Genomic DNA, 16275 nt, shown 5'->3' with positions numbered 1-16275 from the left:
AATCCGTTGTTTCTTTACGTTTGACGGTCTTCGCGTGGCGGTCTTTAACGCTCTTTAATGTTCTTTTTTGCCATTCTCAGCACAATAATAAATGGTCTGTCTTCCTGACAGACCCAATAACACAAAAGGCACCCCTCGCTTCTTCATTTATGACAATAAGAAATCTGTCATGTCCCTAAACATAGGAAAAATAATAAAAACAACATTGACCATGCCCTGTGGTAATTTTCAATGTAAAAATTAAGAAAAGCGTGCGGTGAAAGCATTTCTGCGATTTCCAGACACTTTTCTTGTTGCAATGACACAAAAGAGTGTCTTTTGGTGAAATAGAAAGGCTATCCAGAGTTATGATGCAGTCCTTTGCCACAGCTGAAGGAAGACACCCATCTAGACTCTTCTCTGTCTTGGCCTCCCATGATGTTGATCCCTTTTAGCCAGTGCCAAAATCACACTGCTCACACTGCTTACCATAAGCATGTCATGGCTGTTTACTAAGGGTGATGGGTTAAATGCAGAGACTACATTTCATTATGTTTGCAATGGGTGCTCTGCTGTTGTGACAACTAATCACTTTCACTTAAGGCAATGGGCATGAAATGTAGAGGTGAACTTCTACACTGTCTTGGGTGTATGCACAAGAAGGTCATTGTGCGACACAGGGATCCTTGTGGTCTCTTTTCTTTTGCTTTCTTCCTTGGATGACCTGGCAGGATTGCATGATAGGATTAATTCCAAAAGTAGAAATTGTTTTACCTTGGCTAAATAAAAAGGTCTGAATTGTTCATTTTATTTTTGTATTATTTAAATTTTACTTAAAATTCCCCGAAGAGAATCAAAAACAACTCACTGCCTTGATTGCTTGTATTGTTTGGGCTTTTATGTTGTTTATGGGTTTCCTAGGGGAACTCACCCCTAGGTGGTGTAGTCTGGGTGTCAGAGAGTCAGTGCTTTAAGGGCACACACAAAAGGTGTTTCAACTACTTATTTTTGTGGCCAGGAAAAACTTCCTTTTTTTTCTAGAACACCCCTATAATGTATAGTAAGGGTTGAGGGGAAAATTGTCAGATGTCATTTTTGCACTGAGGACCTCTTTTGCTAAAATCTGTACCACTATTTTACTTGTTATTTAAGTCTGTCTCATTTTCTCACAGTGAGTCGGCTCCATCTTAAATTTTGATGTTTCTTTAAAAGTGAAAAGTGATAATAAAGTTTTTTCTTATCCTGAGCTGGTCAACCAGGATTTTTTTTTTGGACACGTTTGTTCAGTTTGATATTTCCCCAAATATTACGCCTTATTACACCTGCAGGCGGTGCTTCCTCTTTTTCTACCTCTGCATCTTTGGCTATTTCTATCCAGTTTCTGAGTGTTTCGTCTTCTAACAAGGGAGCAAACATTTCCCTGTTTGTGAAAGAGGTGGCCTTATCTGGGATTCTGTGAAGTGATGGATGCACTTCATCCATGTCTCCATGATCCTCAAATGGATCCTTAATGTAAACATAATCAGAATGAATAATATCCTAGAAAAGGATGAATTTTTTTGGATCATTAAAAGGCAATTGTAGTTCCTCTAGGTTTATGGGAAATTTCTTATACTTAATGAGTTACCTCATGCCGAAGAACTTCGGTGGCCCTGCACTTTTCCCAGTGAGGAACAGGAACCTATCCTCTCCCAATATCTATATCCAAGAGACTCTATGCTCTTCCAGCTCCCTGTGCCATTCCAAAGCTATTTAACTCTGGTCGGTGAACAATAACAAGACATCCAAGCAGGCATATTCCAGCACGCCATCACACATCGGTTGGATTTCATATTTTTCAGTTGGTGGGAATGTATAAAACATGTATAACATTGACAAGACTTCTTTCAAAGGAATGTATGGTTCACAACCACTGCACAGCATCCTGATCAGGCCTTCAATATTCAACATAAATGCCACCATTTCCAATACTTAGGATTCACATATATATTTGTCCAAATTTTCAAATTAGTCCTAAGGCTCCATTTTTTTTATTCCCTAAATTGCATTCATAACAGTCTGTATTGTACTGTTGGTTGTCATCATTATTTTTTGTGCTCTCTCATCACTGTAAGCAACTGCTGTTTGGCTCCAAGCCTCATTACCATGCTTGTCCAGCAAATACTGGCAGTATTCAGTGTGTCTCCAAGTCATTGCTGCAAGCAGGGCATGTTAGGGTGTGTACTGTAAGCTTAAGCGCATTTCTTCGAGTCGCTCTAAAGACTCTTTATTTTTCAAAGCTTAACAAAATTCAAATTTTAATTCCATTCTTTAAATTCTTATAAAAATATTTGTACTTAAATAGATTTAGACTGTAAAATAAAATAGAACTGATGACATAACTTCTGGGATTATCTAAAGTTCTTTAATGCGGTTATATATTGCCCTTTTAGTTCTTTTACTTCATTTTTTATTTATTTAATTCTTTGGAATAAAACAGATCAGGCAGGCACTAGAATGTCCCAAAGCTGCCTGGGTAACAGAGCGTCTTTAAAAGAATGTAGCAGTCCATAAAGAACTGTCACGTCTGTGCTGGCTCCGCACCCCCAACACGCTCACCTTCCCCAGAGTATTAGACTGTGTGTCTGTGTCTGCGTGTCATGTCATGTAGCCGCGGGTGCCCTGGTAAGTCCCAATTCCCTAGTGTGCACTGGCTGTGTCTGTTATCACCATCCTGGGTCGTGGGTTCCTCAACACGTTCCCTCCCCAGGCTCCTTCAACACGGATAGTGATCCTCACAGGATAGCGAGTGTCAGGTGCGGCTGATTGTGTCTTATCCACCTCGTCATAAAAGACCATGATCCAGAGTCTCCAACACGACCTCCAGAGTCTTATCCCCTTTGTGTCTGTGGAGTGAGTGAGTGAGTGAGTGAGTGAGTGAGTGAGTGAGTGAGTGAGTGAGTGAGTGAGTGAGTGAGTGAGTGAGTGAGTGAGTGTTTGTTAGTTAAACGTCCAAGACCCCGGCGGGGTCTCACGATCCTACCTGACGTCTCATGCAGGAGCTATCGTGAGTGAGGACTTCCCGGACAAGCGCCGTGCCAACCCGAGGGTCGAATGGGAAGGTAGTATGGACGCATGTTAATGGCTAACAGCTAAATGTCTCTGCTGCAGAGTTCTTTTTCACAGTGATGTGCCCAGGGTTACACCATCTGTCGTCCTTCTTGGACGATGGTGCTCCTTCCCGGCTCAGGGACTGGCTCCAGAAAAATATTGAAAAAAAATAATTGAATTAATGCGTTACATTGATGATTAATTGAGTTTTAATAAGTGGGCATTGAAATGTATTAAGACTAATTTTAATGTACACTTATTAAAACTCAATTAATGTTGTTAATGAAATATCAAAACATAATGTTACTGAAAATAAATCAGATTTTTAGTTTGTGCCAAACCTGTCGCTGTGAATCTTGCCTTTATTTTACAAACTCGTGAAGTAAATGAACACCCCACCCCACGGCGTTCGAGTTCCAGTGCGCATTCAATCAGGAAAGGTGAAATTACTTGTCTGATCAGAGTGGTGAAGGTTCAGTCATGTACTTGGGTCTCAAGCAGTCAGCTGGATCAGCACCCCCACACTTGACCCTTCTGCACACAAAGAAAAACTCCACACAAAAAAACTCTAGAAGAGAGAATAAAAGAAAGGAAGAAACGTTGGGAAGGAGTGATACAGAGAGGGGGACCCCCTTCCAGGGTAGAGTGAGCCTGCAAATGGGACTAGTGCAGGGTTTGTGATGATTTGTCCAATAAGAGAAAAAGAGTCCTACAGTTGTAGAGGTGGATAAGTTCAAAGTGTAATCCTGTCCCTTCCACCCCTTAGAGATCTCCGGCATTTTCGTGGACTCTCTGCACGAATTTGACCTGGTTTAGTTTCATATGTGTTTTGAGTTCTGGCAATCGCCACACGCCTGCGGGTTTGTTTGTGTTGTTCCCCTTTATTTCCCGTTTTTGCCCACCGCGCCATTGTTTCTTTGTATTTATTGTTTGTTATAATAAATCCCCTTCCCAGCATGTCAGACCTCTGCGCTTCCTTCCCTCGTAAGTCCGTAGACGTGACAAATCCAGTGTCATTGATGTCCATTATGATGCTACTGGTCCATTTGAAAATCCCTGAAGCTTTTAGTTGGTCTCTGGTCTCTTCACTGGTCTGTACACTTGATTCAGAATCTTAGAGAGAACAAACAGAAGCAGCGGCAGACGGTGGCATTGTATGAATGATACTAAAATATGTGGTTATTGTTGTATATTTGTGCAAAAGTGGCCCGGTACCCTAACAAGGACAGCCTAAGAATGCTATCCTACTAATATTATCTGCGAATTGAATGAGAGACCTGCATCAATGAGGACACCTAGATCCTTTACTGCAGTACTTGGTGAGATAGAAAAGCTATCCAGATTTATGGTGTAGTCAGCCAGCTTATGTCTGACTGCTTGAGACCCCAGTACAAGAGCTTCTGTCTTATCAGGGTTTAACAGAAAAAAGTTGTTTTCAGCCACAAAAAAGTTACATCCACAATCTAATTTTCTATTCTGTTCAGCTGCTGCCTCTAATCTGAGATTGCTGATAAATTTACATTTACAGCATTTATCAGACTCCATTATCCAGAGTGACTTACAATCAGTAGTTACAGTGACAGTCCCCCCGGAGCAACTTAGGGTGAAGTGTCTAAGATTTGAACCTGGGTCTTCTGGTTCTTACGCGTTCATAGTGTGTTATCCACTAGGCTACTACCACTCCCTAAATACAACTGTGTGTCGTCAGCGTAGCAATGAAAGTGTCATGATCCTGTCCAGCAGGGGTTACTCCGGGTCCGGAGTTCGAACTGGAGTTTCATGTTGGTCTTGTGCGATATTCCCCGATTGTGTTCACCTGTGTATAATTATATAATTGTATAAAACTATTCTGTTCGTGTCTGTTCGCTGTCAGGTCATTGTCTGATGATGTTCCCTTGTCATGTGCATTATGTATTAAACCCCATCCTGTGACGTCGTGCGTATGCATCCTCCTTCCTCGCCATGTCCAGCCCATCATGACAGAATGACCTGACCATATTTGGATGCAGCCGATCGATGCCCCGCTGAGATCCAGGGAGCCGTGGTTGGTCGGGAAAATCAAATTACAAGCTGAGATGGGATGATGGGGCTTTTTTTCGGTTACAGCTTATGAACTATGAAACGACCTGCCCAGCTTTGTTAGGCAGGTCGCTTCACTCAAATCTCGTCTAAAAACACACTTTTACTCATTGGCCTTCAATTTAGTCTGAGGTAGTGACTTATGTGGTTTTTGTACTTATTTTGTTTGTATAATTTTATTTTTTTTTTTTTATTTCATTACTATCACATTTTGTAATTTATTTTTATTGTTGCTTTAATTATTTTTATGTGTCTCATTGACTTGTGTTTCATCATGTTTTATGTCTACTCGTATTGTACAGCACTTTGGTCAGCCTTGTTGTTGTTTCTGATGTGATGTTCTGAAAGAAGTGGACAGGCCATCAAAGATTATGGATACATATCTATGTTTCAAACACCTTCTTCATGTCTTGTTTTGGCTTATTAAGAAAATACCATTGACCATTGTGGATCCTGGATAAGAACAATATATTTGTAAATGAAGTAAAGAAAAAAGATGGGGAAATTTCTGCGCTAAGGTGCAATTTTACACTGTTTGGAAGAAAGTGATGAGGCCAGGTATTTAGGTAAGTCATTTTGCTCTGTCTGTTATTCTCTATCTAGCTGTTTCATCAGACATGCGAATGGGATGCTGTACCTTACGAATATTTAATGCTAAACAAATACATGCAGAATTATGATGCTCTTCATGGTGACAAGAAAAACGTGTTGTGGTTAACACAAGTATCTAGTGGAATACGCCATAGCAGTGTTCTGGGCACTCCCCACATGCCAGGGAGGCATTTCTTTATGTCCTTGAGGTGAGAGTTTGTTCACAAAGTGAGGTGAAGAGTTTTGGAGGATGGCCTTATTGTCAAGAAAGGCAGCAAAGAAGGACAGAAGACAGACCGATATTCTGCAAAAAGTACAGGGATTGGACAGCTGAGGACTGGGGTAAAGTCATTTTCTCTCATGAAGTTCCTTTCCGATTGTTTGTGGCATCTGGAAAAGTGATTGTCCAGAGAAGAAAAGGTTAGCGCTACCATCAGTCCTGTCTTGTACCAACATCCAAGGACAGTTTGGTGAAGAACAATGCCTTTTCCAGCATGATGGAGCACCGTGCAATAATGTGGAAATGAGGACGCTTTTTCACTGCTCAGTCATAATTTCTTACAAACTTCAAGCAATATACTTTGAAAACATATAAAATGCTTGCAATTACACTTCAATACACCATAGAAACAACTGACAAAAAAAATCTAAAATCACTAAAGCAGCAAAACTAGTATTTGTGTCATTCTCAAAACTTTTGGCCATGACTGTACAGTACTTGTCTTCATATACTGAAATCTTTGTGTATGTGAACATGGTGTAGGGGAACTGATGGTACTGCATTCTGCAGTCCATTAACATCCTTCCAAAGATCACCCTCACAGACCAGGAAGTAGAAACCAAGAAGCAGCAGAAATGGGAAGCAGAAACAAAGAACAAAAGAGAAGACCAAGCACACACGCAACACTTGATTGTATATATTGTATTTGCCGCCATGTGCTGTTTAATTTCAGCTCTGCGTGCTCCAGGAACAATGAGTGTGGAGTTATACTGTTCCCAATGTTTTATCCAAGCTGATTAGAGAAAAGAGATCGCGAGTGCCCAAAGCAGAGCATACCCACCAGCAGGGTGCGCTGTAATCCGCAGAGATTCACTCCAGAGTGGGTGACTGGATGCTAGGGTGAGGTGAGCCTCATAATTCTTTAATTGAAATGCAGTTTATAATAATATGTATTTATTTGATCAGTCAACATCTCCCAAAAAATAAGATTATTTCCCATATCTCAGCTGTTCATCCAACTAACGATGAAACATTTCCTCTGAATTAAATAGACACAATCTTGACTCTTTTAGCTTTGAACATTGTGGCAACAGTTTTGGAAAGACCCTGTCCTGTTCCAGCCAGCCAGTGCTCCTATTCTCAAACAGGATTCTCATGTGTTATGAGAATATCGGGATTGGCCTGCATAGTCTAACACACTTTTCTCATACCAAATGAAAACTGATGATCCTGAGCTTTTAACTGTAACAATGTGTAAGTGCTGTTGGTGTTTACTTGTATGTAGTACATAATTTCACTGCATTGTTGCATCATTGCACAACACATACAGCACCTAATTCTTCTGACTAGTTAGTAGAAGAGAAACATCTTTCTACTTTCACAACTATAACTTTTAAAAGTAGCGCAGGTCTGTAGTATATTTGCTGGCTTCACATGGTGAGCCATGTCACGTGCTACTGCGTGCATTGCTTCCAGATTCCAGCTGTTCCGCAGCCACGTGGATCTATACACTGTAGTTTAAGTTCATATTTTCAGGGTTGACATAAGTTTAGTTTACCAATATTTTGGTAAATTCAGTCATTTTTTTCGCATCTGCACAGAAATTTTAGAGAGCATATTACTTGCCTTAGAGTAATTGAAAATTCATGGAAAAGGTTATGGAGATGTGTAGGAATTCTGCATATAGCACCATCTACCTGGTATGGCTGCACCATTTAGAAGACAGGTCTTCCCTTGGTGTTCAGTCATTTCACTGGAAATTATGTTAATGTGATGTATATGTAAGAGCTTGGACAACTTCATTACAAACTTTCCCTCGTAGCTAATAAAATATCTACATACCTCAATATATTTGCACAAGTTGGAGGGCAATGTTATATAGCTATTTTTGGGCATTTTGATCAAGATATGTCCAAGAAAGCAAAAAAGGGCACTAAAGAATTACCATCTGCAGTCCTTCGTCTTGCGCTGCAAAAAGGCAGTTCTGATGTTGAATTTAGTTTTATTGTTATAGATTATGTCAGACATGGCCCTACTGATTCCTGATTGGTTTATTTACACCCTTGATAGAAATGTATTGAAGTAAAATCGATATTTGTCTTTGAAATGTAGGAAAGAGAACTTCATAAGTTCCCCAAAAAAAAAAACTCAAGTGAAGTAGTGAAGTCAAGTGAAGTCAACTTTGTTTCTAAAGCACTCTAACAGCAGTTCCACTGCACAAAGTGCTGTACAGGTATTTACTTTACTTTATTTACTTTATTTTGCAGACGCTTTTATCCAAAGCGACTTACTTTGGACAGGAGAAAGACACCAAAACTAAGAGCCCTGATAAGGCCTAACTTGTCAGCAAAGAGCATGCTCAGAGATTAATTTTTATATATTGTGTTATATTTTGTTAGATTTGTGTTAGGTTTATCTGTCAGTCTAACATTTACTAAACAAAGAGAAGAAAGACACAAAGCATTTGAGTCCGTTTTACTTGCAAGGAGAGCGAATGGAAGTCACGCCTTACAACAGGCCTCCAAAAGCTCTCGCGTCCTTCATCGCATCTCCTTCTTTTATTTGGTAGGTTCATTAGGGTTCACATAAAATCACACCATATTAGTTAATAATTGTGTATTACACGTAGTCTTATGAATTGATCTTTGGTCGAGTCATGGTGACATGGTGACATGTTCATCTTCGTCTGTAGATTCTTCAGGTGATTGGACTCTGGTTCATCATAGTCTGCTTGTTGTTGGTCCTCAGGTCGCGGTCATGCAGTCCTGCAAACTTAAAACCTTTGCTTTGAGATTTGTTAATGATTAAGAGTTGTCAGTAATATTCCAAGGATTAATACATATTCGTGCTTAAAGGATATGAATAAAAGAAGTAATTACATGATAACATATATACATTTTTCCAACAATTTGTCTTTTCAACTACTGGTAGTCTCGGCTAGTCGAATGGAGGAGGGCAAGTTGTTCCACCAGCCAGGGACAACAACGGAGAACAGAGATGATTGGAATCGGAGACCCAGTGAAGAAGGAATTTTTAGTCTCATTTCATTAGCTGATCTGAGACAGCGTGCAGGAGTGTAGCTAGGTAGTAGTGTATTGATATAGTGGGGTGCAGTTCCATTTACAGCTGTGTAAGCAGCATCAAGGTTTTCAACTCAATGCGAGCAGCTACCGGGAGCCAGTGGAGGGAGGTAAGAAGAGTAACACGGGTGTATTTTGGCTGATTGATGTCACGACTACGGACTTACGGGGGAAGGAAGCGCAGAGGTCTGACATGCTGGGAAGGGGATTTTATTATACAATAAACAATAAACACAAATAAAGAAGGGCACGGTGGCCTTAAACGATTTAACTTAAATAAAGAACATAAACTAACCCGTAGGCGTGTGGCGATTGCCAGAACTCAAATTACAAACATGCACACTGTTGCCAAATGAAGTTTACGAAAATTCCGGAGACCTGGAAGGGGCGGAAACATCCGGCATTTAAGCGCTGTCAGGATTGGCCACCGTTGTTGAGCACAGCTGCAGTCAATCCTGACAATTGAAGATGAGACGGGCTGCCATATTTTGGATCATCTGGAGTGGTTTTATGATGACTGCAGAGGCTCCAGCCAGGAGAGAGTTACAATAGTCGAGTTTGGAGATGACCATTGCCTGGACGAGGAGCTGCGTAGCCTTTTGTGAGAGAAAAAGCCAAATCTTGCGAATGTTGTAGAGATTGAACCTGCAGGATCTGGAGATCGCAGCAACGTGATGGTTCAGACTCAGTTTGTCCAAGGCTTTTTGCAGACGCAGTGAGTGTTAACAGTAGTGAGCCAATTTGAATTGAGAATTTTTGCTGAGGGGAGTGGTTGCCCTTCTTGTTGCTCCCCTGGTCTTTGCTGTAGTGACAGCAGCAGAGAAGGATTTCAGGAGAGATTGATACTTACTACTGTAAGTTGAAGCGGGCACTTGGATTTCCTCTACTGTCTTTCAGCTGCTCTAAGATGGGTCCTGTGGCGGCGAACCTTGTCAGAGATTCACGGCGAGGGTGGAGTCGCACGTGTCGGTTTTGTGGTGCGTGCCAGGGGGGATAGTCTGAAGTGAATAATAGAGTGATTAGATAGAAGAAGAGAAATGACAGATGTGTTGGCTGTGGAGCATTTGCGTGTAAGTACGAGATCTAGTTGCTTTCCAGCTCTGTGCGTGCTGGTCTGCTGAGAAGTGTGAAGTTGGAAGCAGAAATTAAATTTTGGAAGTCTGCTGTTTGTGACTTGAGGAGGTCAAGGTTGAAGTCTCCTAGTAGCACAAGGGGCAGTTCCTCATCTATAATGGTGGAGAGAGTTGTGTCTAGTTCCTCTACAAAGTCCCCCAGCAGACCTGGAGGACGATATAGAGCAACTATGGACATTTTTACTGGGTGTGTAATAGTTACTGCATGGAACTCAAAACTGGTTGTTTGAATAGCAGAAACGGGAGTGAATTTCCACTCCTTGGAAATGAGCAAGCCTGTGCCCCCTCCCCTACCAGTGGGGCGGGGGGTATGAGAGAAGTAGAAGTCTGTGGAAAGGGCGGATCCAGGTCTCAGTCAGTGCGAGTACTTGGAGGTTCCATTCTGTTGCAAAAGCGGGAATGTAGTCAGCTTTGTTGACTGCCGACTGACAGTTCCACAGCCCGAACGAGTACTCAGGGTGGCAAGACGAGGCCTGGGAGAGTGTGCGCAGGTTGTGTGTGTTGCGTGTTCTGTGTGTATTGAATCTAGGAGGGCGCCTGGAGCGAATGAGAGGAATGCTCTCTACAGAGAACCTAGGTATAAAAGGACACACTGATATACATAAGTACAATGCAGTACATACTGTATTTTAAGAAAATGTATTTCATTCCATTTTTATGCCAATGACATGTAAATCTACACATACCAGCTTTTTAAATCCAAAGAATGGATGGCTTTGAACTTTTTTCAGGAAAGCAAAACAGAGGTTTTAATTTTTAAGCCCAGTGCCACCAGCTATTGCCCTAAATTGGACTTTGGTTCCGTAGAATCCTACACTAAGTCCTCAGTACGGAACCTGGGTGTAATCATGGATGGTGATTTTAAAATGGACCAGCAAATAAATTGTGTAGTCAAGTTAAGTTTTTATCATCTGAGACTTTGAGCTAAAGTTAAGACCTTTTTATATATTAATGATTTTGAGAAGGCCATAAGCTATTATTACACGCTTGACTGCTGCAACACTCTAATTTAGTCTCCCGCAGTCCGGTTGTCACGACTTCAGCTGGTCCAGAATGTTGCAGCACGCTTGCTGACGGCTACTAAAAAAAGACAACACAAAACCGCAGTTCTTGCGTCACTGCACTAGTTGTAGGTTCATTTTTGACAGGCCCCACCCTACAAAACCGATCTTGTTCATTTTCAGCCAACCCCTAGATCCTTAAAATCGAGCCGCAACGCCTTCTTCCACATCCCCAGATCTCGCCTTAAGCAGAAAGGTGACACAGCCTTCAAATTGCTGGGCCCCGTCTGTGGAACCAGCTATTAAATTTGCCGCCACAACTACTGCCTTAAAATACAGGCTTAGAACTCATCTGTACTCTTTAGCTTTTTCAAACTTTTAAAGTTTTCCCTCAAAGTGTTTTTATTTTGTACTCTTCAGTCCTCCCTACCTTTTCCATTTTAAAGATCTAATCCTATTTTAATATTTTGAGGACAGATACTCAAACTCTACTTAAGTTCAGTACTCAGGTAAATCTGCTTTATTACTGTCGACATCTGTTTACTGAATCAGAATGCAAAGATGTGAACACAGTGGCCTATTGCCCTCTGGTGTTCAGGTTTAACCTTTGTGTTGTCTTCGGTGACTTTTTCACTTTTAAAAAAGTTAATGTGTCATAACTTTGCCCTTCTTTCATTTTTTTTTGCCTACAAACAAAATGGGTGGTTCCATACTGTGCTGTTTGTATTGTTTTTTTTTTAAGTAACTATTTTTATTAAATTATGTTTTATTTATAACACCTGTTGTCTTCCTGGTGACAATTTCACCCTGCCAGTTTTAGTGGCACCATGGCCACTTTAGAAGCCGTCAAACACACCAGGTAAAATGTCACCGGGAGGACAAAAGGTGAGTAGTAAACAGGAAGAAAACCCAAGGAGTCATCCATACTTCAGAAAGATGTGCTGTAAGACCTCAAATTACTCTGTTGTTGTCCTCTGTGACGCTCTCCACATTCTTCTGAACTCTCACTCATTTCTTCCCTCCATGCTGCTGTCCAAGCTGAAGCAGGAGGGGATCTGACGGAAGAGCGCAACAGGGAAAAGGAGAGGGATTAAACAAACACAGAGCAGCAGAACAAGTGTTCTGTTGTAACACTTTGCAGTTTATGTTGAGTGTTTTATGTTAAATCATTAGACTTAAGTCACCCACAGTGTTGTTAACGAACCACATAGTTCAAATAATCAAAAAATATTAAATAATCAAACATTTCAAATTTTATTTTAATTTTGGTAAACCCTTTGTAGTTTGTTGTCAGGTGGTTTCAGATGAATTTTATGGTAGTATATAGTGGGTACAGAAAGTATTCAGACACACTTAATTTTTTTTGCTCTTTGTTATATTGCAGCCATTTGCTAAAATAATTTAAGTTTTTTTTTTCCTTGTTGATGTACAACCTGCACCCCATATTGACAGAAAATTTTTTGGCCTTTTTTTTTTTGCATATTTATTTACAAAAAGAAAAACTGATGTAATATGGTCCTAAGCGCTGTGACACCCAAGTTAACATAGGTTCTTCTTCTGATCATCCTTGAGATGGTCCTACACCTTCACTTGAGTCCCGCTGTGTTTGATTATACTGACTGGACTTGAGTAGGTGATCCAAGATGGCGTCGGTGAGGTCGGCTGCCGTCACGACTGCTCCGACCAAGTTTAGTTTGTTTTTGTGTTTTAAACCCTCTTTTAACAACCCTACACCGGCAAATCTACCACCATGCAACGCATTAAATACAGTAGAGACACTCTTGTTTCTATTAGTATACAATGCACTTACAATACGAAGACTTTGACTGCTTTTCCGGATCCCAGCTGGCCGAGTGAAATCCTGAGGAAGAACAAAGGACGCAACGCGAAGTGGCGGCCCCGGGGGAAACGAGCCGGCGTCAGGAACAGGCTGAGGGCCCGTGCACACAGCACACCTCTGCCTAGCATCCTGCTCGCCAACGTCCAGTCACTGGAGAACAAGCTCGATGACCTCAGGGCCAGGGTAAAGTTCCAGAGAGACATCCGGGACTGCAACCTCCTCTGCTTCACCGAGACATGGCTGAACCCAGCGGTGCCGGACCACGCCATCCAGCCGGCCGAGTTCTTCTCGGTCCACTGCATGGACAGGACACGCGACTCGGGGAAGACACCGGGAGGCGGAGTGTGTTTGATGGTAAATAGGAACTGGTGTAATTCCATTGCCCCCCTCACACACTCGTGCTTGCCTAATCTGGAACTATTGTCCATCAAGTGTCGTCCCTTTTACCTTCCTCGGGAGTTCACATCGGTCATCATCAGCGCCGCTTACATTCCGCCGAAAGCGGACACGGACACTGCCTTAGGCGAACTGCAGGAGGCGCTCACACAGCACCAAACACAGCACCGGGATGCTGCGCTTATTGTGGCAGGAGATTTTAATAATGCCAGCCTCAAACGCGCAGCGCCGAATTTTATCAGCACATCACCTGCCCCACCAGGGGCGAAAGGACACTGGACCATTGCTACACTATCATAAAGGACGGGTACAGGGCACAATCTCGTCCACCATTTGGAAAATCCGACCACGCCGCCATCTTCCTCATGCCTAAATACAAACAAAGGCTTAAACAGGAAGTTCCGATTCAGAGGGAGGTGGCACGCTGGACGGACCAATCGGTGGCCGCTCTTCAGGACGCACTGGATGACGCAGACTGGGACATGTTCCATAGTAGTTCCGGAAACATCAGTGAGTTTGCGGAAGCGGTTGTGAGTTTCATTGGGAAACTAACGGACGACACCGTTCAGAAAACGATCGTCAGAACGTTTCCCAACCAGAAGCCGTGGGTGAATAAAACCATCCGCGACGCTCTGAAATCTCGCACCGCGGCCTATAACGCAGGGCTGGCTTCCGGGGACATGGAACCATACAAGGCTGCGTCATACAGCGTCAGGAAAGCGGTGAAGGAGGCGAAGCAGCGCTACGGGAACAAACTGGAGTCACAACTCGAACAGAGTGACTCTAGGAGCCTGTGGCGGGGACTACGGACAATAACGGACTATAAAGCACCAACATCCGATACGACGAACGCGGACGTGTCTCTGGCAGACGAGCTAAATACGTTCTATGCTCGCTTTGAGGCTGCAGCTAAAGGCGCTAGCGATGCTACGGCTAGCGGCTCCAACAGCTGCAGACAGGAGGACACTGCCAGCACCGAGAATGCGTTCGTCATCACCGAGCATGATGTGAGGAGAGCCTTCAAGAGAGTGAATACCAGGAAGGCAGCAGGACCAGACGGCATCTCGGGGAGAATCCTCAGAGCCTGCGCGGACCAGCTAGCACCTGTGTTTACAGAGATATTCAACCTCTCTCTATCTCAGTCGGTGATCCCCACATGCTTCAAGGAGTCCATCATTGTTCCGGTCCCCAAGAAAACCCATCCTGCCTCCCTCAACGACTACCGCCCTGTAGCCCTCACCTCAGTAGTGATGAAGATATTTGAACGGCTGGTCAGAGACTTCATCATTTCTTCACTACCAGATACACTCGACCCACTACAGTTTGCATATCCCAACCGGACCACAGATGATGCCATATCACATCTCCTCCATACTGCACTCACCCACCTGGACACTCGGAAGGGAAATGATGTTAAAATGCTTTTCATTGACTACAGTTCAGCATTTAACACAATAATCCCTTCCACACTCACCACCAAGCTGGAGCACCTGGGACTCAGCTCATCTCTCTGTCAGTGGATCTCCAACTTCCTAACCGGGAGACTACAGGCAGTAAGGATGGGTGGACATGTCTCAACCTCCATCACCCTCAGCACTGGAGCCCCCCAGGGCTGTGTTTTGAGCCCCCTGCTGTACTCCCTGTACACCCATGACTGTACAGCCACTACTAACTCCACCACCATCATCAAGTTTGCTGACGACACTGTCGTGGTGGGCCTGATCTCTGACAACGATGAGACGGCCTACCTGGAGGAGGTTGGAAATCTGGCAAACTGGTGCCAGAGGAACAATCTCCACCTGAACGTCAGCAAGACAAAGGAGCTAATAGTGGACTTCAGTACAAAGCAGGAGAGGACCTACCAGACCCCTGTCATCAACAGAAGCCCAGTGGAGAGAGTGGACAGCTTCCGTTACCTCGGTGTTAACATCACGCAGGACCTGTCATGGTCCTGTCACATCAACACCATGGTGAAAAAGGCCCGGCAGCGTCTCTACCACCTCAGACGCCTGAGAGACTTCAGACTGCCCTCCAAGGTGCTCAGGAACTTCTACTCCTGCACCATAGAGAGCATTCTGACGGGAAATATCTCAACCTGGTTCGGGAACAGCACCATGAAGGACAGGCGAGCCCTACAGAGGGTGGTTCGATCAGCCGAACGAATCATCTGTACCAAGCTCCCTGACCTTCAATCTATCTACAGCAAACGGTGCTGCACCAGGGCCAGGAAGATAGTGAAGGACCTCACCCACCCCAACAACGGACTCTTCTCTCTGCTGCGATCAGGGAAGCGCTTTCGCTCCCTGAAGTCCAACACAGAGAGAATGAGGAGGAGCTTCTTCCCGCAGGCTGTCCAAGCTCTCAACAACAGTACATAGAACTCATGCACTTCACCTCCAATCACTCCGGACTCTTTTGCACAAAATCACTTTGCACAAAATCACTTTGCACAAAATGACTCTGCGCTTTTTAGGTCCTTACTGCTCTTTCTTTTATGGCTCTTTCTCTCTTTCTTTAAACATTGTAAAAAAACTGTAACTCATTTGCACACCTTCACCCTACCAGTTACACATATTTTATGTTAAAGACGTAAAAGTGTAATACTTGGTTATGTTTGCAATATTTGCATATTGGTTCATTGTTTACTTGCAACATTTGCAATACTGTGGTCTGTAGCAGTTGCAGAAAGCATTTCACTGCACATCATGACTGTGTATGTGACAAATAAAATTTGAATTTGAAAGCCACACCCCTGTCTATACAAGACCTTACAGCTCACAATGCAGATCTGCTGCACTTAAAGTTCCTAAGCGCAAAGTGGCCTCCATACTCCTTAAATGGAAAATGTTTGGGGCAGTAGTGGCTT

The 16275-nt window shown here is 43.0% G+C and overlaps 1 long non-coding RNA gene across 1 annotated transcript in view; it reads right to left on the bottom strand.

Moving 5' to 3' along the window:
• Positions 1-12244, bottom strand: part of LOC114802669 (uncharacterized) — a 15311-nt gene extending 3067 nt beyond the window's left edge. Inside the window, exons 1-2 of the long non-coding RNA XR_003751755.1 lie at positions 12234-12244; positions 4365-4371 (exon numbers count right to left, since the gene is read on the bottom strand). This is a non-coding gene — a long non-coding RNA (uncharacterized LOC114802669). The remainder of the gene's footprint in view (positions 1-4364; positions 4372-12233) is intronic.
• Positions 12245-16275: the final 4031 nt, after the last annotated feature.

Source organism: Denticeps clupeoides, chromosome 13 (assembly GCF_900700375.1).
Source record: "Denticeps clupeoides chromosome 13, fDenClu1.1, whole genome shotgun sequence".
Lineage (NCBI taxonomy): Eukaryota > Metazoa > Chordata > Actinopteri > Clupeiformes > Denticipitidae > Denticeps > Denticeps clupeoides.
The sequence above is the reverse complement of the archived record's forward strand: the minus strand, read 5'-3'. Positions and strand labels throughout refer to the sequence as shown.